Source organism: Nycticebus coucang, chromosome 7 (genome assembly GCF_027406575.1).
Source record: "Nycticebus coucang isolate mNycCou1 chromosome 7, mNycCou1.pri, whole genome shotgun sequence".
Classification (NCBI taxonomy): Eukaryota; Metazoa; Chordata; class Mammalia; order Primates; family Lorisidae; genus Nycticebus; species Nycticebus coucang.
In genome coordinates, this window is record NC_069786.1 from 15,671,961 (window position 1) to 15,698,918 (window position 26,958).

Consider the following 26,958-nt stretch of genomic DNA (forward strand, 5'->3'; position numbering starts at 1 on the left):
AGATTCCTTGAGCCCAGGAATCTGAGATTGCTGTGAGCTGTGACGCCAAAGCACTCTACCGAGGGCGATAAAGTGAGAGTCTCTAAAAAATAAATAAAAAAGAAAAGGACTCTGGCTGACCCACTCTAAAAGTCTCGGAGGCATCCTCTGGGCCGTCTCCTCTCCAAACAGGGAAGAGAACCGTTAAAATGCAGCGCTTCCGGCACAAGCGTCCGCGCCTGCTCAGGAAGGGAAGAGAGAAGGGACGCACAACCTTCTACGGGAAGTCGTAAGGCACAATTTCCTTTACCGAGATGGGCGGGCGCGTGTAACCCAGAAGTGAAAGGCCGTTTCCTTCAGGTATTAGACATCCCCCCCCGCCGCCAAATCAAAGGAAGTTCCAGTTGACTTTTATCGAGGCTTTCCAGACTCCTCTTTAACTTTTTCTGTTTGCTATCTGCTGCCTTGTTGCTGTGGCCGCTTACATCCGACCCTCCTTCTCTAGCCCGAATTTTCCTGCAACTCCCTAAGGACCCTAACTATATTTTGGCCGCACTTAAAGAATCTTTACCCTACGGGTCCCCATCAGGGTCAACTAACATTCTCCTTGGGGGCACAAGCTCCCAGGGCTTTCAGCTCTCGAAGCCCGAGGCAGCCAGACCGGCGCCTGCGCGGGGCGTTACCATAGAGAGGTAGCCACCTCTCTGGTCTCGATTTACACTCTCTATGGTGCGGCCGGGTCGGTGGCGGTAAGGAGAAAAAGGGAGACCACACTGCGCACGCGCTCTCGACTTCTCGCTCACTGGCTCCAGCTCTCTCTCCCCCCGCTTTTTTTTTTTTTTTTTTTTAATCCCCGCACCGAGTGCTTAACCTCATTGGGGTGGAGGAAGGAGAAGGCGGCGGCTGTCTGGTCCGCAGCGGCAACAGTAGCGAATAATAGGGCTGTAAGTACTCGGTTAGAGCGAGGAGGTTCAGACCCGAGCCCTCCCGGGGCCCCTGGCCCCTCCCCCGCAGTGGCGGGCGCGGGTCTGGGTGCGGGCGATGTCCAGCGCTGTCATCCGCTCTGGTGTGCACTTTGGGGGGAGGGGGTGGCCCTTAGGTGAGAACTGGGCGAGGAACAGGAATGAGAGGGTTGTTTATCCAACCAGTTGGCCGCTGATCTCAGGCTGCTTTGCAGAGGGAATGGGGGTGGCTGTGGGGTCAGCAGGGCTTTGTGTGCCCCTCTCTCTTCCCCTCTCCCAGAACCCACCCTGGGCCTCCTTCCAGAACCTGCGCTCCCCGGCCGGCTAAGCACGGGTCGCGTTTGAAAGAAGCCCGGGATTGCAAGGGGAGGGGGCGAGGGAGAGAAACCCACAACAACTAGTCATCGGCGAGTGATGGGTGTGGAGAAAGATCTAGAGGGAAGGGGTGTCGGGGAGGCGGGCGGCCGGGGCTCCTAGCTCGGCCAGACAAAAGCTGAGCGAGCTGTGTTGAGCGGAGCAGCTGGCCTGGTGGGATGCCGAGGGTCCCTTTGGTCCTTGGGGCTCTCAGAGAGCTTCTTTTCGAAGCTGGGAAAGCGAACAAGTGCTGGGTTAAGCCTATGCAGCTTTCTCAACTTGCCTTTGTTGTTCCTTGGTATTAGCAGAGACGCTTTGACGAAGATGTGTGTGATCTTGCACGTTAGCCTGGCTACGTACAATGGAGCTAATTGAATTTTGCTTTCCGTTTTCGAGCTGCTCAGGATGAGTATGGGGTTTTCCAAAGTCTAACTTATTACATAATATTTTAAAAATAATTGTGTTTATTTTTAAAATTAAGGAAAAAATTATGTGGAGCCCTAAAGCATGTTGTGTTACATCTTGGTGAGTTTCTGTGTAGTGGGGTTCATACGTTAAATACTGACCATTATATAGAACCTGTGAACTCTTTAAACATGATACTTTAATTTGTAGATGTGGCAGTGAAAGCGTCGGATTCTCTAGTCCTTTGGGAAGCAGTGATGCTGAAGAGTCAGAAGGGAGAAACAGTTTCTTGCTATGTTGCTGCCCAGCCAGGTTCATCTGCCCACCGCTGAAGAGGAAGCCAATACCCAGAGCCAGCAAAGTTTACAGCAGGGAAAGGGTTTATTCTGCATAGCGCGAAGCAGGGAAGGATGGATTTCTCAAATCTGCCTCCCCACGAATTGGGGAGACAGGGTTTTTAAGGATAGTCTGACAGGCAGGGGATTAGGTAATTAATTAGCTTTGATAATTGGCTAAGTTTGGAGCAAAATTATAAGGGTCTGGAGATCATCTTGTTTTGCTTCAACTCCTGGGGTCTTGATTCCAGTCAAATTGGTTTGTTGGTATAGGCTGCTAGTCTGGGTGGGTTAGCCAATGCATTGGAATGCTGGGACTGGAAGATACTTCACAAACTACCTCTAGTTTCCAAACAGGTGATATTATCTACGGATAAAAGTTAAGAATCTTTTAGCTGTGCCCTCTAAAGTAGCAATTACAGGGATGCAAACAAGGGGACAGTGGCTGATTATTGCCATATTTTAGCGAAGCCTGTTCCTTTACAGAGTTTTGGGGGCCTCACTCTAGTTCTTGCCTTCATCAATTTGTAAGACTGGTTTCAGTTTCCCTCTGGGCTTTTACCCAACCTGGGTCTCGAGGTGAGGGCAAATGAGAAGGGAAAGGGCTCATGACAGCTCTGGCTTTTTCAGGTTGACATGAGGCAGAGTAGGGGTTGTGCCCAGGGTGAAGGGAATGAAACTATTTGTCAGCCACCTGCAAATATCCATGAATGCTGGGTTTTGAGTCTAAGAGACTCATGAAGAGAACATTAGTAGTCTTATTTACAGCCTTAGCACAGTACTTCAGTGAACAGTAGACTACAAGATGATCCAAGTGCAATTCCTGAAAACCAGACAGCTGTGGGTAGAGCTTAGTGGTAGCTACACAGCTTGTTGAGAATTTTTCTTTTTTTTTTTTTCTTTTTTTTTTTGAGAATTTTTCTATTTGGGTTTTAACTTTTCCTGAGGTACAGCAAGCAGGTAGTTTTTGAAATTGTACAGACTTCCTTTTCGTTAGCCAGCAAGAAATCTAGCAGTGCCTGATTATCTAGGACAGGGGTGTCCAACCTTCGACCCGTGGGATGCATGCTGATTTTATGAGGACTTTTTCATACTTTATCATGAGAAGTATGCGTGGACCTTTTTTTTTTGCTAATCAGCTTTCATTAACTTTGTATACTTACTGTGTGTGGCTCAAGACAACTCTTCTTTCTTTTTTTTTTTTTGAGACAGTCTCAAGCTGTCGCGTTGGGTAGAGTGCTGTGGTGTCATAGCTCACAGCAATCCCCAACTTGGGCTCAAGCTGTCCTCTTGCCTCAGTTTTTTTTTTTTTTTCCTATTTTTAGTAGAGATGGGGTTTCACTTTCACTCAAGGTTGGTCTTGAACTTGTGAGCTCAAGCAGTCCACCTGCCTTGGCCTTCCAGAGTGCTGGGATTACAGGTGTGAGCCACTGTGCCCCATCTAAGACAACTTTTCTTCATCAAATGTGCTTCAGAGGAAAAAAATGGTTGAACATTTCTGATCTAGCAGTACCTGGGCTAATGACTTCAGCATCTTTGTTGAGCTGTAAGGCTTGTTGTGTTTCTTTTTTGTGTGTGTGATTAGTCCTAGAGCAGTGGTTCTCAACCTTCCTAATTCCGCAATGTATTTTCATTGTTAAAAAGGGGTCGCAACCCACAGGTTGAGAACCACTGTCCTAGAGTCAGAGACAAATTTCTAGTCACATCAGTGTTGGCTGTAGATAGGGATTGGCATTTCCAGTAAGCTTTTGCAATGTTATTTTTGTGACAGCCATACTAAAATATATCAAAATATCAAAGCAATGTATTTTGGAGTAAATATTTCTCATTGTTTTTTGTCCCCAATTTGAATTTAAAATGTTTTACATATGAAAACCTGAGATGTTATTTTAGGACTAAGAAGAGAGAAGAAAAAAAAAAAAACAAAATTGGAGCAAATCTGACTATTGTGTATCATTCTATATCTTTTGGGCAATCTCTTAGCCCTCTGAACAGATCAGTTTACTTTAACATCTGTTTCTGTGAGGTGGCAATGTAGATAAGGCAATGTAGAATCTAATATAGGTGGATCATAGTTTTTCATTTATGAACCATATTTTTCTATACCAATTTTATTCAAGGTAAATCATAATAAGATTAATTTACTTGTCAAAATAAACTTCATTCTCATTATACATGGCCTTATTTGCATGAAGTATAGTAAGAATAATTTTTAGCCATAAAGACTTCTTTCTTTTAAAATTGACTTTGCTGGAAATTTTTCATAAGGAATCTCAGGTTAGACTTAAAAGCCTCTTTGATACCTGTATGGATTGGGTAAATTACTCTTTTCTTTTGGGATTCCTGGACTTGTCAGAAAGTGATGTTCTTTGCTCACCATGGATTAGGAAATGTTAATTGATGAGGTACCTGACAAGTTTTTCCAGTGGGCTTTTTATCAGCCTTATAAAGTCAATCTTAATTCCCTAACATAGTCTGGGCACGTCTGAAAATATGCCATTATGTCCTATAGAAGATAACAGATGCCCCCCTCCCTCTACAAATAGAAAAAAATCTATCAGGCTGGACATGGTGGTTTATGCCTGTATCATAGCCCTTTGAGAGGCTGAGATTGGCAGATTGCCTGAGTTTAGCAGCTCAAGACTAGCGTGAGCAAGAGCAAGACCCCATCTTTATTAAACATAGAAAAAGTAGCTGGGTGTTGTGGTAGGTGCCTGTAGTCCCAGCTACTTGGAAAGCTGAGGCAAGAGGATCACTTTAGCTTAAGAGTTTGAATTTCTGTGAGCTATGATGACACCATGGCACTTAAGCTGAACCAACAGAGTGAGACTTTGTCTCAAAAAAAAAAATTCAGATCAGTATGGGGGTACATACAATTAGCCATACATAGATTGCTTTTGCAAGATTAAACTCTGAATTGTAGTTGTGTTTTTCACTCAGGATGTGTGTAATATACCCATGCAATGTCCCCACAGGTTGAGAATTTACCCAACCCCTTCCACCCTACTGAATATTTTCTTTTCTTTTCTTTCTTTTGTTTTTTTTTGAGACAGAGTCTCACTATGTCACCCTCAGTAGAGTGCTATGGGTCACAGCTCACAGCAACCTCTAACTCTTGGGCTTAAGTGATTCTTTTGCCTCAGCCTCCCGAGTAGCTAGAACTATAGGTGTCTACCACAACGCCCAGCTATTTTTTGATTGAAATTGTCATTGTTGTTTAGCAGGCCCAGTCCAGGCTTGAACCCGCCAGCCCCAGTGTATGTGGCCGGCACCCTACCCACTGAGGTACGGGCACTGCCCACCCTACTTGAATTTAAGAGAGTTTTTCTCTCACGTGAGGATGTAGTTTTTTATCTATTGGTTCCAATTTAGTACTGAGTACATGTGATGCTTATTTTTCCATTCTTGGGATACTTTACTTAGGAGAATGTTCTCCACATCTGTCCAGGTTGTTGCAAAAGATAAGTCTCCCTTTTTTATGGTTGAATAGTGTTCTATGGAATGTATATGCCACCATTTATTAATCCATTCCTGTGCTGAAGGGCACCTAGGTTGTTTTCATATCTTTGCAGTTGTGAACTGTGCTGGTACATTCAAGTGCATTATGTCCTTATGGTGAAATGTCTTTTTTGTGTATGACTAGATACCTAGTCATGGGATTGTAGCGTCAAATGGTAGGTCAACTTTTAGTTCTTTGAGGAGTCTCCTTACTTCTTTCCATAGAGGCTATAGTAGTTTGCAGTCCCACCAGCAGTGTCTGAGTGTTCTCTCCTCCCTTCCTCCATGCCTTCATCTTTTGCTTTCGAGACCTTGTACTGTGAGCCATTCTCATGGGGGTTAGGTGATATCTCAAAGTAGTTTTGATTTTCATTTCTCTAATGATCAGGGACCATGAGGATTTTGTCTTGCGTTTGTTGGTCTGTCCTCATGAGAAAAGTTTCTGTTCATGTCTCTTGCCCGGTTTTTAATAGGGTTTTTGATTTTTCTTATTGATCTGCTTGAGTCCTTTGCAGATTATGGTTATTAGCCCTTTGTTGGATTCATAGCATGCAGATATCTTCTCACATTCTGTAGGTTGTCAGTTTGCTTTGTTGATTGTGTCCTTAGCTATGCAGAAGCTTTTAAACTTACCAGGTCCCATTTATTTATTTATTTTTGTTGCTGCAACTGCCAGTGGGGTCTTCTCTATAAATTCTTTCCCTAGGCCAATAAGATTAAGAATTTTTCCCACACTTTTTCCTAGGGTTTTTATAGTTTCATGTCTTAGTTTTAAACCTTTTATCTATTGTGAGTTAATTTTTGTAAATGATAAGAAGTGTGGGTTCGGTTTCAGTCTTTTAATTAGGGGTAACTAGTTCTTCCAGCACTATTTATTGAATAAGGATTCTTTTCCCCAGTGTATGTTTTGTTTGCTTTGTCAAAGATCAGATGGCAATAGGAGGCTGTTTTTATCTCTAGATTCTCTGTTTTGTTCCATAACTCTACGTCTCTAATTTTTATGCCAGTACTCTGCTGTTTTGATCACCTTAGACTTGTAGTATAGCCTGAAGTCTGGTAAAGTGGTGACCCCAGATTTGTTCTTAATTTGTAGAGATGCATTGGTTATTGGATTTTTTTTCTGGTTCTGTGCAAAATGTAGGAGTCTATTTTTCAAGATTTTCAAAGTATGACGTTTGTATTTTAATGGGGATTGCATTAAATCTGTAGGTTGTTTGTGTAGTACAGACATTTTCTTCCAAGCCATGAGCATGGCTTCTGTCTATTTACATCCTCTGAGATTTCTTTTCGCAGTGTTTCGCAGTTCTCTCTAGAGATCTTTTTTTTTTTTTTTTTTTTGTCGAGGCAGAGTTCTACCCTATGCCCTGAGCAGAGGGCAGTGGCGTCGGAGCTCACCGCAGCCTGGGACTCCGGCTGTGGGCACCCTGCTGCCTCAGCCTCCGGGGCCGCTGGGATTACAGGTGCTCGCCGCTGCGCCTGGCTGGGTTTTTCCAGTTTTTTCACGAGTTGGGGTCTCACTCTCGCTCAGACAAGCCTCGAACTCCTGAGCTCAAGCAATCCTCCCGCCTCAGCCTCCCACAGTGCTGGGATTACAGGCGTGAGCCACCGCGCCCGGCGAGATCTTTTAAATATATTCCAAGATATTTCGTTTTCTTTTTTGTTTTTATTTTCTATTTTTTATTTATTTTTTATTTCAGATTAATATGAGGATACAGAGGATTAGGTTACATTGTTATATTTGTTGGACAGAGTCCTGGTTGTAGTTGTCCCTCACCCAGAAGGTGTGCTATATACTCTTAACATCATGCTTATTAAGTGAGTACATACCCCCTCCCTCTCATCCCCTTTGGTATTTCTTTAATGCTATTGTGAAGGGTGTTGTGTCTTTGACTTGATTCTAGCTTGACCCTTGTTGGCATACACAAAGGCTACTGATTTGTCTACATTGATTTTATATCCTGAGACATTGCTGTATTTCTTTACCAATTTCAGGCAAGAGTCTCATGGTTGAAGCCTTGGGGTTTTCTGTGTATATGATCATATCATCAGCAAAGAGTGATAGTTTAACCACCTCTGTCCCCATTTGAATACCTTTAATTTTGTTCTCTTGTCTGATTGCACTGGCTAGGACTTCTAGCACTGTTGAAGAGTAGTGGACATCCTTGTCTGGTTTCAGTTCTAAGTGGAAATGCTTTCAGGTTTTCTCCATTCAATATGATGTTGTCTGTGGGTTTGTCATAGATGGCTTCTATCAATTTAAGGAATGTCCCATCTGTGCCAATTTTCTTAAATGTTCTTACCAAAAAAGAATTCTGAATTTCATCAAATGCTTTTTCTGTGTCTATTGAGAGGATCACATGGTCTTTGTTTTTATTTCTTTTTATGTGGTGAATTACGTTTATAGATTTGCATATGTTGAAACAGCCTTGTATCCCTTGGGATGAAACCCAGTTGATCATGATGAATTATTTTTTTGATGCTTTATTTAGTACTTTTGTGACAATATTCATTAATGATATTGGTCTATAGTTTTCTTTTTTTGTTGTATTCTTTCCGTGTTTTGGCAACAGGGTTATATGTCCTTTGTAGAAGGAGTTGGGGAGGGTTCCTTCCTTCTCAGTGTTTTAGAATAGATTCTATAACATAGGTACAAACTCTTAAGTTTGCTGGAATTTAGGTGTGAAACCATCTGGTCTGGGACTTTTTTTTGTTGGAAGCCTTTTTATTGTTGTTTCAATATTAGTGCTTGAGACTGGTCTGTTCAAAAGTTCTATTTCTTCCTGGTTGAGTCTGGAGAGGTAGTGTAATTCCAGTAATTTGTTCATTTCTTCCACTCTTTTTTTTTTTTTTAAGACAGTCTCATTTTGTTGCCTTCAGTAGAGTGCTGTAGCATCAAGGCCCACAGCAACCTCAAACTCTTGGGCCTAAGCGATTCTGTTGCCTCAGTGTCCCAAGTAGCTGTGACCATAGGCACCTGCCACGCCTGGCTATTTTTTGTTACAGTTGTCATTGTTGTTTAGCAGGCCCGGGCCAGGTTTGAATCTGCCAGCTTTGGTGTATATGGCTGGCACCGTAACCACTGTGCTATGGTTAGCTGAGCCATTTCTTCCACATTTTTAAATTTGTGGGCGTAGAGTTTTTGAGTATTCAGTGATGATGTTTTGTATTTCTGTGATATCTCTTGTTATTTTCCTTTGTTTTTATTTCTCATTGAGCTTATTTGAGATCTTTTCTGTTCTGGTTAATTGAGACAGAGTCTCACTTTGTTGCCTTTGGTAGAGTGCTGTAGTGTTGTAGCTCACAGCAACCTCAAACTCTTTGGCTCAAATGGTCCTCTTGCTTCAGCCTCCCAAGTAGCTGGGACTGTAGGTACCCACTACAAGCACCGCCACAATGCCTGGCTGTTCTTTGTAGAGATGGGGTCTTGCTTTTGTTCAGGCTGGTCTCAAATTCCTGAGTTCAAGCAATCTACTTATCTCAGCCTCCTAGAGTGCTATGATTATAGGCCTGAGCCACTGCTCCCAGCTAGGTTTATCAATTTTATTTATCATTTCAAAGAGCCAACTTTTTGTTTCATTAATCTTCTGAACAGTTCTTTTGTTCTTCATTTCATTTAGTTCTGATCTGATTTTGGTTATTTCTTTTCTTTCTTTCCTTTTTTTTATTTTGAGACAGAATCTCACTTGGTCACTCTCTGTAGAGTGCCGTAGTGTCTTAGATTACAGCAGCCTTAAATTCTTGGGCTCAAGTGATCCTCTTGCCTCCGCCTCCCAAGTAGCTGGGAATGGCCACCACAACGCCTGGCTGCTTTTAGAGATAGGGGTCTTGCTCTTGCTCAGGCTGGTCTTGAACCCATGAGCTCAGGCAATCCACCTGCCTTGGCCTCCCAAGTGCTAGGATTGCAAGCGTGAGCCACCATGCCCAGCCTGGTTATTTCTTTCTTCTGCTGGGTTTGAGAATAGTTGCTCTTCCTTTTCCAGTTCTTTGAGATGATTCATTGGGTTGTTGATTTGCACTCTTTCTGATTTCTGGAGGTAGGCATTTAATGCAGTGGATTTCCTTCTTTGGATTGCGTTTGCAGTATCCCACAGGTTTTGACTTGTGGCTTCATTGTCATTTTTTTCTAAGAATCTAATGATTTCTTTCTTTATCTGCTCCTTGACCCAGCTATATCATTTGGCAATAGATTATTTAGTTTCCGTGATTTTCTGTGGGGATGAGTGTTTCTGTTGGAATTGAATTCTACTTTAATTTCATTGCAGTCTGTAAAGATACAAGGTACAATTGCTAATTTCTTTTTTTTTTTTTTTTTGTAGAGACAGAGTCTCACTGTACCACCCTCGGGTAGAGTGCCGTGGCATCACACGGCTCAGAGCAACCTCTAACTCTTGGGTTTACGGGATTCTCTTCCCTCAGCCTCCCGAGCAGCTGGGACTACAGGCGCCCGCCACAACGCCCGGCTATTTTTTGGTTGCAGTTTGGCCGGGGCTGGGTTTGAACCTGCCACCCTTGGCATATGGGGCCAGCGCCCTACTCACTGAGCACAGGTGCCGCCCACAATTGCTATTTTCAAAAATTTGTTTTGAGTGTTGATTTTTGACCTAGGATCTGTCTTAGAGAATGATCCATGAGAAGGTTAAAATAATGTATATTTAGTAGTATTGGGGTGAAATGTTCTGTATATATCCGTTAAGCCCATCTGTTCTGGAGTTGTGTTTTAAGTCAACATTTGTTTAGCTTCTGCTTTGAGGATCTTTCCAGTACTGTCAGGGGGTGTTGAAGTTCCTGATTATTAAGGTGGTGTTGTTTATCGTATTGTTCAGACCAAGTTTGCTTTATACATCGAGGAGTGTTTAAGTTGGGTGCATAAATATTTAGTATTGAAATGTGTTGTTTTTGTGTTGTTCCCTTGACTAATATGTGATGTCCATCTTTGTCTTTCTTTACGTTTGTTGGTTTAAAGTCAGTTGTAGTTGAAATAAGAATTGCAACTCTCACTTTCTTTTGGTTTCCATATGCATGAAATACTGTTTTCAAACCCTTCATTCTGAGTCTTGATTTGTCTTTGGGGGTTAGAAGCATTTTCTGAAGACAGGAAGTACTTGTATTTTTCGATCTAGTCAGCCAGCCTATGCCTCTTTATTGGGGAATTCATGTGATTTACGTTAATTGAGATAACTGATAGGTAAGATGGAATTCTGTTTGTCTTTTTGTATGAGGCCTTGTTTTATCACTTTGGCTTTGTTTTTTTTTTTTTTATAGAGATAGTCACACTTTATATCACCTTCCGTAGAGTGCTGTGGCGTCACAGCTCACAGCAACCTCCAACTCCTGGGCTTGCCTCAGCCTCTCAAATAGCTGGGACTACGGGCACCTGCCACAATGCCCGGCTATTTTTTTGTTGCAGTTTGGCTGGGGCTGGGTTTGAACCTGCCACCCGTGGTATATGGGGCCACTGCCCTACCCACTGAGCCACAGGCGCTGCCCTTGCCTTTGTTCTTTAATTTCCAGGTGTCTTAATTTTGCTGAGGGGTTTGCAGTGTTGGTCTGTATGTAGTGCATGTCTGAGTACTTCCTGCAGAGCAGGCCTTATAGTGGCAAATTTCCTCAGTGTTTGCTTGTGAGGGAAAGATTTGATTTCTCTATGGAACATGAAACTTTGCTTTGCAGGATACAGAATCCTAGGCTGGCAGTGATTTTGTTTGAGAAGATTGAATGTAGAAGCCTTCTCTCTTCTGGCTTGTAAATTTCTGGCTAAGAATTCAGCTGTTAACCTGATGGGTTTGCCCTTGTAGGTCAACTGCTGCTTAGGCCTTGCTGCTTGAAAGTGGAATTTTCTCTTTATTTTGTCTTTGGCCAGTTGATTACAATGTATCCAGGAGAAGCCCTTTTTCAATTGAGTTATCCCAGGGTTTGATATCTATCTAGTAGGTGTATGACTGAATCTTTGATGATGCTTGGAAAATTTTAACTATAATATCAACTTGAGTTTCCATGCTTTTTACTTTCTTGTCTTTCAGGGATGCCTATAATTTGTATTTTTGTATGCTTTCTTTAGTTCTATAACTGTCTAAGAGATTGCTCTGCTTTTACTCTCATATGTCTCTTTAAATGAAGGTTAGCTCCAGAGCCTTGTCTTCAAGCTCTGAGATTCTTTCTTCTCCATTGTTTTAAATTATTGTTGGATCTTTCTGTTATATTTAAAAAATCCTGAATGTGCCTCCGTCAATTCTTTAAGCTCAGGTTATATCCTTCCTAATTTTGTCTAGATCCTTGGAGACTTTGTCTTTAATTTTATTTATTGTTTTTGAGACAGAGTCTCCGTTTGTTGTTCAGGCTACAGTGCCATGGCCTCAACCTAGCTCACGGCAACCTCCAACTCCTGGGCTCAAGTGATCTTCCTACTTCAGCCTCCCTAGTAGCTGGGACAATAGGCTAATTTTTCTGTTTTTAGTAGAGATGGAGTCTCACTTTGCTCAGGCTGGTCTTGAACTCCTGAGCTCAGGTGATCTTTCCTGCCTTGGCCTCCCAGAGTGCTAGGAATATAGTGTGAGCCACTATGCCTGGCCTATCTTGAATTTCTTTTCTTTCTTTTTTTTTTGAGTAAAACAAAACTTTATTTGGAATTGTGTTTTTTCCTTTTATTAAGTCATATACACATAGATCATGAATACATTTATGCTTTTGTGGGGTACAAGGTGTTGATTTTTTTTTTTTTTTTTTTTTTTGAGACAAAGCCTCAGGCTGTCACCCTGGGTAGAGTGCTGTGGCTTCACAGCTCACAGCAACCTCCAACTCCTGGGCCCAAGTAGCTGGGACTACAGGCGCCCGCCACAACGCCTGGCTATTTTTTGGTTGCAGCCATCATTGTTTGGTGGGCCCCGGCTGGATTCGAACCTGCTAGCTCAGGTGGGTGACTGGCACCTTAGCTGCTTGAGCCATAGGCGCCGAGCGAAGGTGTTGATTTTTGTATACATTTGGAATAGTTACATCAAACCAATTAATACACCTTTCACCTCATTTACTTAATTATTGTGTTAAGACATTTATGTTCTATACTTGGTAGATTTGACTTGTATCCTTAGAATATGCTTCATAGGTGTGGTCCCATTGTTTACCCTCCCTCTATTGAACCCCCTCCCCTCCCATCCCTCTCTACTTCTCTCCTTCATCCTGGGCTATAGTTGTGATCTGTCTTTCATAAGAAAGTGTGAGTACTTATAAATGTATTTCATTAAAGTATTAAGTACATTGGATACTTTTTCTTCCATTCTTGAGATACTTTACTAAGAAGATTTTTTTCCAGCTCCATCCATGTAAACATAAAAGAGGTAAAGTCTCTGTCTTTTTTAAGGCTGCATAGTATTCCATGGTATACATATACCACAATTTATTAATCCATTCATGGGTTGATGGGCACTTGGGCTTCTTCCATGACTTGACAATTATGAATTGATACCTTTAATTTCTAAGGCCTTTTTTTTTTTTTTTTTTTGCTAGTTTTCCACTTTCCCTTTAATTCACTTCATTATCTTTTCCATCCATAATCTGAGTTCTATTTCTTTCATTTCTACAATTTCTTTTCTTTTCTTTCTTTTTTTTTTTTTTTGAGACAGAATCTGACTGTGTTGCCCTTGGTAGAGTGCCGTGCTGTCACAGCTCACAGCAACCTTAATCAATTAAGCAATTTTCTTGCCTCAGCCTCCTGAATAGCTGGGACTACAGATGCCCACCATAACACCCAGCTATTTTTTGTTGCATTTGTCATTGTTGTTTAGCTGGTCTGGTCTGGGTTTGAACCTTCCAGCCTTGGTGTACATGGCTGGCTCCGTAACTACTGTGCTACGGCACTGAGCCCATTTCTACCATTTTTTTATGGTTAGAATCTCTGTGGTAGCTCCACTTGATCTCTTAGGGGGTTTGATCTGTTCTTGTTCTTTGTGTTGCCAGAGTTTTTTTCTGTTGGTTTCTCCTCATGTGTATTTTCTTCTTCTTTATTCCTTCCCCTGCTTTCTTCTCTCTTTTCCTCCTTCCCCTTGTTCTTTTTTAATTATAGGCTCTGGGGTTAAAATGACCCTGTGTAATTTAGATAACTCAAGTTCTTCCACAGTGTAGTAGACACATCTCCTCATGGATTACACTTTGTATTTACCTTTAGGCACCTACTGAAGTTGCTTGTCGTTCTAGAGCCTGTGAAGTCCAAGGTCAAGATGCTGGGCAGATACATGTTTTGGGTAGAGCCCACTTCTGGGCTCATAGGTGGTGCCCTTCCCCTGTGGGCTGTGTGCAGTTCTTGATGCCTTAGGTCCAAATGGCTCCCATTTGGGTTTCAGTGGCCATGAGAATGTCTGTGGCCTGCACCTCTTGTGCTTCTTGTATGTCTTGTGCTGCTCGCTGCTCCCAGCTCTGCTGGGAGACAGTTTCTTACTGAACCTATGCGAGTAACTACACTGCCATAAATTGAGAGTACTTAACAACTAGTTTGTGAATTCTAGAGGAATGGTTTGAGTGTTGTGTGCAAATATTCAAATATGCTTTGTTGTAAGCTATAGACAGGTTAAAAGGAAAACGCTTTCTTGATTTCTGGAAAACAAAACAAGCAAAATCAGCAAAGTTTCAAACAAAAAGTTATAATAAATAAGTTCAGTTCCATGTAATTTCTGTTCTGTTTGAGGTTGAGTTATCAATACTCATGGACATATCACCTTTCTTTTTTTTTTTTTTTTTGGCTGGGGCTGGGTTTGAACTCGCCACCTCTGGCATATGGGGCCGGTGCCTTACTCCTTTGAGCCATAGGCGCCGCCCAACATATCACCTTTCTAATTAAAGTCCCAGAAGTTTGCTTTGTTTTAGTCTGATAGTATATAATCTGCCTGCTGTCCAAGAGGAAGCCAATATCCAGAGACAGCAGGGTTTACAGCAGACCAAGAATTTATTCCACACAGCGCTAAGTTGGGACATAGGAAGAATTTCTTAGATCCACCTCCCTGAGAATGGGGAGATTTAAGATAATATGTCAGGCAGGTGATTAGGTAATTAGCTTTGGTAATTGTCTAAGTTTGGGGCAAATTTATAGGGGTCTGGCAGTCATCTTCTTGTTTTGCTTCAGCTCCTGGGTCATGATTTCAGTTATTTGGTTTGTTGGTATGGGCTTCTGGTCTGGGTGGGTTAGCCAATCCACTAGAATGCTGACCCTGGAAGATAGCTCTAAAACTACCTCTAGGTTCTGAACAGGTGTTGTTATCTATAGAGAAAATTTAAGAATCTTTACAACTAATTGCTGTGCTCTCCAGCAATTACAGAAGCGCTAACAAAGGGATAGTAACTATTAGCTAGCAGACTGGGTGGTTGATTATTATTATTTTAGCTTAGCCTGTTCCTTCATAGAGTTTTGAGGCCGTTAATCTCAGTTTGTAAGGGGGGGGTTTCAGCTGTCATACACTTTGCTCCATATTTGGTGCCACAGTCTGGTATCAATTCTGCCTTTGGAAATTATCGTTTTCATTTCGGTTATTATTTGTGACATTCATTGAATCACTGAGCTCTTGGTGTGAGGAGTTCTGGACAGTAGTGGGTTTCCAGTTGCTCATCAAGGGAGTGGGAGAATAGTAACTGATTCAGACACGTATGGATAAGAAAAATAACATAGTGCCCTGGAATACTGAATATTATTTATGCTTTCTGTTTGCTAAGAAAGATTTAAATTATGATGAGCTGTTTATTCATCCTTGTAAAATTGTGTAATTACACCTGTTTAGCAGTTGTTACTCAAATCTCAATTTCTATAATTCATAGTTTATTATAGGCTAATGTGTACCATTGTTTTAGAATTTTAGAGTTTAATTTTTTTTTTTTTTTTGTAGAGACAGAGTCTCACTTTATGGCCCTCGGCAGAGTGCCGTGGCCTCACACAGCTCACAGCAACCTCCAACTCCTGGGCTTAAGCGATTCTCTTGCCTCAGCCTCCCGAGCAGCTGGGACTACAGGCGCCCGCCACAATGCCCGGCTATTTTTGGTTGCAGTTTGGCTGGGGCCGGGTTTGAACCTGCCACCCTCGGTATATGGGGCCGGCGCCTTACCGACTGAGCCACAGGCGCCGCCCGAGTTTAATTTTTATTGATTAATTTTCAGCCATAGTTTTCAATTCTCTCAACTGAGGTTAACCAAAGTCAAGTCTTTTGAAGAGACTTGGTAGTGGAAGTGTCAAATACTGTGTCTCCATGTAACCATTAAAGCGGTTAATACTGAAAAGACTTTTGCTAAGTTTATACCAAAAATCTGTTTTAAAATCGAAAACGCAAATCTCCCGGTATGTCAGCCTTTTGAATTAACCCACAGATTGAATTTATGCAAAAGAGGTAGGTATTTTTTGTGCTGAGAGCAAGCAAAAATCTGAAGCTGGTTTGTTATGCTTCAGTAGCTAGCGGGATAGAATCTCTTAAGTATAGTTCAGTTGATGAGAACTTGCTTTTTATAGAACAAGATTTCAGATTCTTAAAATAGTTAGACAAGGTTGTTGAGAAATAATTGGCTAAAGCATTAGGTTTATTGTTGAAGTGTGTTATATTTTGTTCACTGGTTTTGGATTTAGATTTGTTGCTTCCGTCTTGTTAATTCTCTTAGGTAGCTCAGTGTCAGTGTTATGATTTATAAATTGAATGAGATAGTTTCGTGGGCCTGACAATTAAATTTATTGTTTGACATACCCTTTGTTCTTTACAGTCTTCTCAACATTGTAGTTTTTAGATTATAATACTTTTTATTTTGCAGTATAGTTGATATTTTATTATACCTATTTAAGGGATTATAAATATTAGGCTCATGGCTGAGTTATTAAAATTCCCAGTTTTGATAACTGGAAATCTGGTTATCAAATTAAATAGTGGAAATAGTAAACAGTAGTAAAACATAAATGTTCAAAAGGACAATCACTTAAAAGATTTCCTAGAAATTAAAAGAAAAAAAAAAAAAAGATTTCCTAGAAAATAAAAGAGGGTGATGTATTAGCCATAAAAACCTAAGCAAAGAAATCATTGATGATACGGTTTTTTGGTTTGTAAAATGAAATTTATTATAACTTTTCTTTACCCAGTGCATCATCGATAAAGAATGTGTGTATGTGTTTGACTAAATGACCTCTAAAGTACTGGAATTTACTGATTGTTTCTAGCAGGTTGTTTACTAGCTCAGGTCTTTTCTTTCTTTCTTTTTTGAGACAGAGTCTCAGAGGTATGTCACCCTCTGTGGAATGCTATGGAATCACAGCTCACAGCAACCTCAAACTCTTGGGCTTAAGCGATTCTCTTGCCTCAGCCTCCCTAGTAGCTGGGACTACAGGCACCTGTCACAATGTCTGGCTATTTTTGTTGTTGTTGCAGTTATGGTTGTTTAGCGGGCCTGGGCTGGGTTCGAACGTGCCAGCCTGAGTGTATGTGACCGGCAACCTAACCACTAAGCTATGGGTGCCGAGCCATACCAGCCCAGGTCTTTCTTGCCCCCTTAGTGCTCAGCCATTGCTGCCACATTGATATGCCTCCCAAATTCTTATAGCAGCTTTCGTCCTACCTCCCTCCACAAATCCCTAAAGATCCAGCTCAGATGTACTCAAATGATGGCATTTCTTCAATAACACTTTTGGTAACTTCTTTCTTGTTTCCTGCCTGGAAGTCTCCTTGCAGATTCCCAGGTACCCCTCACCTTCTTCCTTGCTGAGAGTCACTCCTGTGGCATTTACTCTTCTCTAGATCCTTGAGGATGCAGGGAGAACAAATTGCAGTATTCTCTCTTCTTTTGTAGCTTATGTAACTAGTGGAATGTATGAAAGAATAAACAAATGTATCATAATTTAGACTAATAGAATTTGAGCCTTGGAGGAGCTCTTTGAGGTCTGGTAGTCAGTCATCCTTCCTTATGTCTGTTACATTGTGACCAGCAGCCTCAAACAAAGCAGGCAGGCTTCTCTGCCTGGGTAGGTCTCAGTTGCCAGTAATGTTTTTAGTCTACACTACAATCTGCCTTTCCCCTTTTACCTTTTGACCTTAGTTACACCTCCTGAAGCAGCATTAAGTGTGTTTCTTTTCCACATAATAGCCCTTCATATTTCCCAGGACACTCATCAGGCCTTTTCCAGATTTATTAATTTATTTACTAAACCCTCTCTTGAGTTAGGTACCAGGTACCAAAAGGGTATAATTGAAGACATACGTGGCCCTCGCACTTCAGGGGCTTACAGTCTGTTGGGGGAACATCCAAAACATGAGCTGATGGCTATTTATACTGCAAGTATGTAAATAGCTCTGAATCCCTAGTCCTCTCCTGCTTTAATGTGGGCTCATTATGCTTTCTGTAGGCAGCTCCTTTTTATCATCCTTTAACTGCATTGTCTGAACTAAAACAGAAAACTTTTATATGGCCTCAAGTAGAGTGTACAGCTATGTCACTTACTAGTCCTATGACTTTTGGCCATTTCAATAATCTCTGTTTTAGCATCTTCATCTGTAAAATGATGATGCGGGTAGGGTAGGGGCCGTGTTAATATTAGCAGCACCTCCCTATAGGGTTGTTGTAGGACTAAATGAGATACTACATGTAAAGTGCTAAGGACCGTAACTGGCATATATTAAATGGATAATACATGGTAGGAGTTGATATTTAATATTAATAACAATGTAGTAGGCTGGGCGTGGTGGCTCACGTCTGTTACCCTAGCACTCTGGGAGCCTGAGCTCACAGGTTGGAGCTCACCCTTAGTGAGACCTCTTCTCTAAAAATAGCCAGGCATTGTGGAGGGTGCCTATAGTCTCAGCTACTTGGGAGGCTGAGGCAAGAGAATTGCTTGAGCCCAAGTGTTTGAGGTTGATGTGAGCTATGATGCCATGGCACTCTACCGAGGGCGACAAAGTGAGAGTATCTAAAAAAACAAAAACAACCCCCCCAACCCAAACAAACAACAATGTAGTAGTAGTTGCTGTACTCAAGTTCCTAGAATCACTTTGAGAACTTGTTAAAATACAAATAGCCATGGGCGGCGCCTGTGGCTCAGTTGGTAAGGCGCCGGCCCCATATACCGAGGGTGGCGGGTTCAAACCCGGGCCCAGCCAAACTGCAACCAAAAAATAGCCGGGTGTTGTGGCGGGTGCCTGTAGTCCCAGCTACTCGGGAGGCTGAGGCAAGAGAATCGCTTAAGCCCGGGAGTTGGAGGTTGCTGTGAGCTGTGTGATGCCACAGCACTCTACTGAGGGCTATAAAGTGAGACTCTGTCTCTACAAAAAAAAAAAAAAATACAAATGGCCTGGCCTTATTTTGCTGTCTTCCATCCAGAGAATTTGGTCCTGTAAGTCTGCATGGGACTTGGGCAGCTACTCTTTTAACAGTCCCCAAATGATTCTTAGATGCCTCAAAGCTTGAGAACTCTGCATTCCATATTAGTGCTGCTACTGATTGCATTAGCTCTTAGAAGCTTAAATTTAAAAAATTCCTTAATAGGGCGGCGCCTGTGGCTCAGTGAGTAGGGCGCCGGCCCCATATGCCGAGGGTGGCGGGTTCAAACCCAGCCCTGGCCAAACTGCAACAACAACAAAAAAATAGCCGGGCGTTGTGGCGGGTGCCTGTAGTCCCAGCTACTCTGGAGGCTGAGACAAGAGAATTGCGTAAGCCCAAGAGTTAGAGGTTGCTGTGAGCCGTGTGACGCCACGGCACTCTACCCAAGGGTGGTACAGTGAGACTCTGTCTCTACAAAAAAAAAAAAAAAAAAATTCCTTAATAGCCGAATAGATCCTCCTAAAAATTTAAACAGTGCAGATAAAGGGAAAGATGTGGCCCTCAGTCTCAGTCCCCTTTGGAAAAACACCCACTCAGTTTGGAATATATCCTTCTACACACTGTATTACCCTTTTTTTATAGATACATAAATGAATGTTATCAGAATAGTACCTGTGAGGTGGGCAGGGGAGGTTGCATTATGATCTTTGGTTTTTTTTGTTTTGTTTTTTTGAGAGTCTCATTTTGTTGCCCTTGGTAGAGTGCTGTGGAGTCATAGATCATAGCAATGTCAAACTCTTGGACTTTAGCGATTCTCTTGCCTCAGCCTCCCAAGTAGCTGGGACTATAGGTGTCTGCCACAACACCTAGCTATTTTTGTAGTTGTTGTTGTTGTTGCAGTTGTCATTGTTGCTTAGCTGGCCCGGGCCAGACCAGGTTCGAACTTGCCAGCCTCAGTGCATGTGGCTGGCACCGTAACCACTGTGCTGCAGGCGCCGAGCCAGCATCATGATCTTTTCGATTTGCAGATGAGAAACCAAAGCCTGCAATTGAAATTCAGTCCTGATAGAACTAGAATGAGAACTGTGCCTTCTGTCTCTCAGCTTAATGTTCTTTTTATGTGAACTAAACTGTCTTTTTAGCTACGTGATTTTGTTGGTTATATTGAAGTTGTGGTTCATGAAGTCTTCTGATCTTTCTTCTGTGTGATAGCTGCCAACTCAGATTTTTCTCCTTTAGTACATATATACCCTGTTTCCCCGAAAATAAGACTGTGTCTTATTTTAAGGTGTGCTCCCAAAGATGCGCTAAGTCTTATTTTCAGGGGATGTCTTATCCTTCCTGTAAGTAGGTCTTATTTTCGGAGGATGTCTTATTTTCAGGGAAACAGGGTAGTTGCTTTAAAAAATGTAAATTCAAGATTTTATATTTATATATCTCTGTTAGGATTTATCTTTTGGGAAAAGAAATGTAGAACTGGCCTTCTGGCCATCTGATAGCATGGCATATTTGGGTGAGTCTGTCTTGGTTCAGGATAGCTGAGGTCAATATATTCACTTTCCACCTGTCTCTCTAACTGCTGTCCAGTTGACTCCAGTCATAATCAGTTAAATTTATTTATAGTCTTGTTACAATAATGTGATAATAATAAAGAAAGTTGAGAGACCAGTAGATGAAAACCCACATCAAATCATCCCCACATAAGCTATTATTTCCTAATGTGTCATTGAGACTGTCCATGTGGGGCGGCGCCTGTGGCTCAGTGAGTAGGGCGCCTGCCCCATATGCTGAGAGTGGCAGGTTCAAACCCAGCCTTGGCCAAACTGCAACAAAAAAATAGCCGAGCGTTGTGGCAGGTGCCTGTAGTCCCAGCTGCTTGGGAGGCTGAGGCAAGAGAATCGCTCTAAGCCCAAGAGTTAGAAGTTGCTGTGAGCCGTGTGATGCCACGGCACTCTACCCGAGGGCGGTACAGTGAGACTCTGTCTCTACAAAAAAAAAAAAAAGAGACTGTCCATGTGTCCATACTTTTTAGTAAGTAATTTTAGGTCATGCGTGTTTTATGAATAGTTTCTTTATAACTACATAGTATACATCGTTTTAGTTTTTAGTAGTGTTATCATTTTGAGTCAATGTGGCAAATTTTAACAAACCACGATCTTTGAAATGTGAGTTTTTTTTTTGTTAATTACATAAATACAACAGTGACTGTCTTTTTTTTTTCAAAGCTTGTTTCTTATGTGTTATTTCCTTAGTATCAATTCAAAGAAATGGGATTATTAAGTTGAAGGATATTATCATATTTATGACCTTTGATACATATTGCTGATTGCTGACCAAAAATTTGTACTGGTTAGTAATTTTCCCAGAAAGATGTGGGAATTACAACAATGTTAACCACTTCTGGTTATATAATTTAACTATAAGAGGTTTGCTACATAAGAGGTGCAGATGGTATATTTTTATTTTTATTTTTTTTGTATTTATTTTTTAAAAGGATAAACAATCATGATGGGCTTTTATATGAAGAAACTTGTATGAAGTTCAAAATGGGTAAAATATGCAGATGATTTCTGTTACTTCCTTGTGTTCTATTTTCTGCATTATTATCAAGCTATTGCATTTCTGGATGGGGATGGAAGAAAATGAAGCTTTTGCTTTGCAGGATGGATTGGTGTATTTGTCCATATCAGAATGTAACCTTACAACATTTTTGTGGCCTACTTTTAAGTGTTTCTTTAAACACTTGTGTGCTAGGGCCCTGCCTAAAATATTTAGTATTCCATGAGAATGTCTGTGGGTGGAGGCTGAGGTTACCTGTGTTTTTTTAACAGGTTTCCCAAGTGCTTCTGAGGCCATCAAAAATTTGAGAGCGGTCTCCAGGGACTTCCTTCTAGCTAATTTTCTTCACAGATTGTGTCTTTCCTGTGGGTAGAGTCTGACTCTGTTATGAACGGTTGCTCAGACATGCTAACAGAGGCCTGTTGTATAGAGAGAATGAATTGTGTAGCAGTGCCCTTCCTAATGAAGACTAGCTGGGTTCATCCTGGGAACAATAAGCCAGTATTTCTAAGAGAAATTGAACTGCATAAAAACATCTCCTTTGCTGAAGTCTTCTCATGGTGCTGGTGGCTGTATTTTATTTAAGTTGTGGAGTTCTGCCCAAGGCTGTATCCTGTTCAGCCTTTGGTTGGCCCAAGGGTGGCACACAGTACCCAGTCTAATACGTGCAAGGAGTTTACCTTTATTTATTTATTTATTTATTTTTGGCCCGGGCTGGGTTTGAACCCACCACCTCCGGCATATGGGACCAGCGCCCTACTCCTTGAGCCACAGGCGCCACCCGAGTTTACCTTTATTGACTAAAGTGTGATGTTAAACATAGATCTTTGTGGATACATTTGTGGTAGTTGCTAAAAATCCTTCTTAAAAGATTATTGATCAGTGTATTAAGTTCTTTAGGAATTTTTACTGAGGTCCTTTTAAGTCATCTTCCCAAATATGGGGATTGATAATAGTATGTTGGTTTTTCAGATGCCTTAAGACTTTTTTTGTGTATCCTATGTAAGATATTAGGATAAACCTCAGCATAAAGTCTGAAAATTTCTTAATTTACTAGTTAAGATTCTGGTGAATTCAAATCCCCACATTCAAATTCTGGTGATTCAAATCCCCACATTTGAATTTTACATTGGGACTCTGAGGCATTTTAGGGGTGATTTTGTAAGTCCAGACCTTGTCTATCATTTCTGACAAATGCTCTTAGTTTCAAAAATTATTTAAGGTTTGTACAATGAGTATGTAGTACTTTTCTAACAAAAATTAAACAGCATTAGAAAATTATTCTTTTGTTTAGAAATTCCAAAAGTTAACCAGTGAAGGAGTATCTGATCTTTTTTTCTGGGTCTTATTATCATATTTCCCTCCATCACACTCTTTAGTGTTCAGTAGTGGCTAATGTTACTTGTCCTAAGTGATCAGACTTCTCTTGGGAGTCCACTTTGTAATCTACAGTCCAGATGTCAGGGCAGGGAAGGCTCAGCTTAAAGGTTGGCCTTTCGTGTTTTGTTTTCTGGTAGGTTTGACTACTAAGTAGGTATTTTTTAGTATCTTGTTATGTAAATACTTTTATCCTCTAAGATACTGGTTATTTATCTGTTGTTTATTTTAGAAGATCCTCATCATTAACAGCAGAAACAGAAAAGAATTATTTTATTCTTTTCTAGTTCCAAGCAACATAACTACATTGGAGTGACCAGAACAAATGTAGTATTTCATACGCTTGGTAGATGATCGTGAACCAACAGAGTGATTCAGCAAGAGTGTAAACTCCTTAGTAGGAATGATGGTTTGTGCCAGGGAGTGTAGGAATGAAGTCTGCTGACTATTTTCTTTCACTACCTCTGTCCTTGATGGAGAAGTCGCACTGGTACATATCTGAGTCTATGGCCATAGCTATATTTTTGTATATGTATATTTTGTGTAAAGAGTTTGACACAGTATTTGTTTCATTTACTGTGTTACTCTCCAGGCATGAGATTCCTCTCTGAGGAGGTGGCCCTTTAATAAGAAATGCTGTCAGTGTGAGCTGAGCTAATGAGGGTGGCATTTTAACCTGCTGCTGATTGAGCTTACTATTTGATAGTGATGGGCATGCTAAACAGAGTTCCTGTGGCCAGTGACTGCATTTCTTAGGTATAGTGGGGAAAGCTTGTCATTCTGCCATTCTTGGAAGAATGTGGAGTATATTTCTGAAGTTGCCAAAGGAACATTTGTTTGGAGACAGTGACAGTATTTAGTTGAGTATTGTATAGTACTGATTTTAGGTAGTCATGAAAGAATGACTAATCGCTGAAAGATTAGGAATGTCTCATTGTAATCATTTGGTTCCTAGGCCTCTTTTGAGGTGGGGGAGGGAGATTGGGGGAAATGCAGGAAGACTGTACACGAAGTATTAATGAGAAATAGACATAAAATCAGAAAGCCTTAATGAAACTGCTGTCATGAAAAGAAGAAAGTTGTCTGTGATGGTTCATGCCTGTGATCTAAGCACTTAGGGAGGCAGAGGTGGGAGGATCTTTTGCGGCCAGGTATTCAAGACCAGCTTGGGCAACACAGCAAGACTGTGTCTCTACAAAAAGTAGAAAATAGCTGGGTATAGTGGCGCATGCCTGTAATTGCAGTCACTCGGGAAGCTGATGCAGGAGGATTGCTTGAGCCCAAGAGTTTGAGGTTGCAATGAGCCAGGCTGCATCCTGGTGGATAGAGTGAAACCTTGTCACAAAAAATAAAAATAGAGAGGTAAATAAATAAATAAATAAAGTCTTCATTCAACAAACTTTGCTGTTCCTAAGGATAAAGGGAAAGGCTGTCAAGCCTTATTCTCAAGGAGCTCTGTGCCTATGAGGGAAGGAAGACAAGCAAGGAGATGGTTATGATTCCACGTGTTACGTGTGCTGCTGTGGGAAGACTGGAGAGGGAGAAGCCCCTAAGCTGGGGCAGGGGAAAAAGATACGGCTCCTTCCTGTTTTGACCTGAAGGATGGCAGTCTATGAACCAGGTATATGCTCCCCTGGTTGGGCACTCTGGGACCTGTTGTCCATATTTGTAAACTGTTGGCTGGAGACATCTAGCATGTAACCACAAGACAAAGAGACTGACCCTTGGACATATTAATGCCATATTCTAATTTTATGAAGTGGCCACAAGAGCCAAGAGAGCACTCTTGCTGAGAGAAGAAGGCTATTTGAAACTAATGTGTTGCAGAGCCCTGAGTGTTGATAAAATCAGGATTTTGTATTTTCAAATCTTTACTGGAATCATCAACTGATCAGTGATTAAATTTTGGAATTTTGGAGGTGGGGGGTTAGACATTGTTTTTGTGGAAACCATTACAGTTGCTTCTGGATGGTGGTGGCATTGTTAACTTTTTTTTAAATGGTAGTTACAAGTTTATGTGCGTTATTGACTATGGAATTTTTAAAAAGATATCTAGGGGATGTACTTGTATCCCTTTCTATTGTGAATGAATTCAAGTTTTTTCTTTTCTTGAAGCTCAGCACACTGGAATAAATGTTACATACGAGAATTTTTTAATTTTGCTTAAATTATTTAGAAACAAGTACTGTTAGTTCAATGTATGAAAATTTTCTATCATAAAATATTTTTTTAACACATAATGCATATACATGATTTAAAATTTTAAGTTTCCCTCTTATCCTGTCTTCCATCACCCAGTTTCTTTCCCTAGAAAGACCAATGTTATTAATTATATATGTGAAAATAATACATGTGTATAACTCCCTTATTTTTGTACAGATGGTGGCCTATTTTAGTTACTCTGCATTTTCCTTTGTTTTAAAACTTAGTATGTCCTGGAACTCATTCTACATCAGTACCTAAAAGACATCTTTTTTTTTTTTTTTTTAATGACTAGTATGGCTAAATATTAATAGTATGCTGTCACATCGTTTACCATAATTTACTGAGTCCTCTATTGATAAGCATTTAGTTTTTTTTGAATATTTTACATTCAAAAACAATGCTGCAAAGACTGCTTTGTACATGTATGAATAAATATATTTCCAGGAGTTGACATATTGGATAAAAGGTTCTGTGCCTTAAAATTTTGAGTGATGTTGCCAAATTATTTGCCTTAGAGGTTTTAATAAAACCCAACCTGCAACATGAGATATGTGCTTTAAAAAAATTAAAAAAATGTAATTTTAAAGCAGTGCCCGTGGCTCAGTGCGTAGGGTATTGGCCCCATACACTGAGGGTGGCGGGTTCGAACCTGGCCCCGGCCAAACTGCAACAAAAAATAACTGGATGTTGTGGTGGGCACCTGTAGTCCCAGCTACTTGGAAGGCTGAGGCAAGAAAATGGCCTAAGCCCAAGAGCTTGAGGTTGCTGTGAACTGTGATGCTACAGCACTCTACCAAGGGTGACAAAGTGAGACTCTGTCTCTGAAAAAAAAAAAAAGAAAAAGAAGTAATTTCAAAATGACTGGCTTGGCGCCTGTAGCACAGTGGTTACAGCGCCAGCCACATACACCGAGGGTGGCAGGTTTGAATCTGGCCCGGGCAAGCTAAACAACTACAACAAAAAATAGGTGGGCATTGTGGCGGGTGCCTGTAGTCCCAGCTACTTGGGGGGCTGAGACAAGAGAATCACTTAAGCCCAAGAGTTTGAGGTTGCTGTGAGCTGTGATGCCACAGCACTCTACTGAGGGCAATGTAATGAGACTGTCTCAAAAAAAAAAAAAAAAAAAAAGACATGTAACCGTGTCTGTTATGTGTCAACTTTTGAATTAAAACATGGAATATTATGCAGCCTTAAAGAAAGATGGAGACTTTACCTTGTTCATGTTTACATGGATGGAGCTGGAACATATTCTTCTTAGTAAAGTATCTCAAGAATGGAAGAAAAAGTATCCAATGTACTCAGCCCTACTATGAAACTAATTTTTGGGAGCAGCACCTGTGGCTCAAGGAGTAGGGTGCTGGCCCCATATACCAGAGGTGGCAGGTTCAAACCTGGCCCTGGCCAAAAACTGCTAAAAATAAATAAAAAATAAATAAATTAAAAAAAGAAACTAATTTATGGCTTTCATATGAAAGCTATAACCCAGTTATAACCTAAGAATACGGGGCAGGGGGAGAGGCAGGGGAGGGAGGGGGGAGGATGGGCGGAGGGAGGGTGATAGGTGGGATTATACCTGCGGTGCATCTTACAAGGGTACATGTGAAACTTAGTAAATGTAGAATATAATTGTCTTAACACAATAATTAAGAAAATGCCAGGAAGGCTATGTTAACTAGTGTGATGAAAATGTGTCAAACTGTTTATAAAACCAGTGTATGGTGCCCCATGATCCATTAATTGACACAGGTATGATTTAATATTAATTAAAAAAAAACATGGCCATAGTTCAGTGATCAAAAAAATTGAGTTAAAACAAAAATTGAGCATTTGCTTTTTTCCCATTGCTTGTTTGTTTTTTTGGTTTTGACAAGAATTCCATGGCTAGATGTGATTCAGGAATAAGCTTTGTTTCCTTATTAAGTGGAGATGAGTACTAGCTATGGACAATTGACAGTAACTGCATCCTTATGTGTTTTTCAAAACTTAGTGTAGTAACTGATGGTGGTGGCTCAGGTATCAAGATT

General features: G+C 41.0%; 1 protein-coding gene across 36 annotated transcripts in view; it reads left to right on the plus strand.

The window, feature by feature from the left end:
- Positions 1 to 276: 276 nt before the first annotated feature.
- Positions 277 to 26,958, plus strand: part of CLASP1 (cytoplasmic linker associated protein 1) — a 307,493-nt gene continuing 280,811 nt past the window's right edge. For 34 of the 36 annotated variants that reach the window (XM_053596855.1, XM_053596870.1, XM_053596859.1 and 31 more), the window contains exon 1: positions 700 to 923. The gene's annotated coding sequence lies outside the window, so the exon portion shown is untranslated. Of the gene's footprint in view, positions 340 to 699; positions 924 to 26,958 lie in introns of those variants that run through there. The other 2 variants (XM_053596856.1, XM_053596857.1) reach the window with 2 other exon arrangements.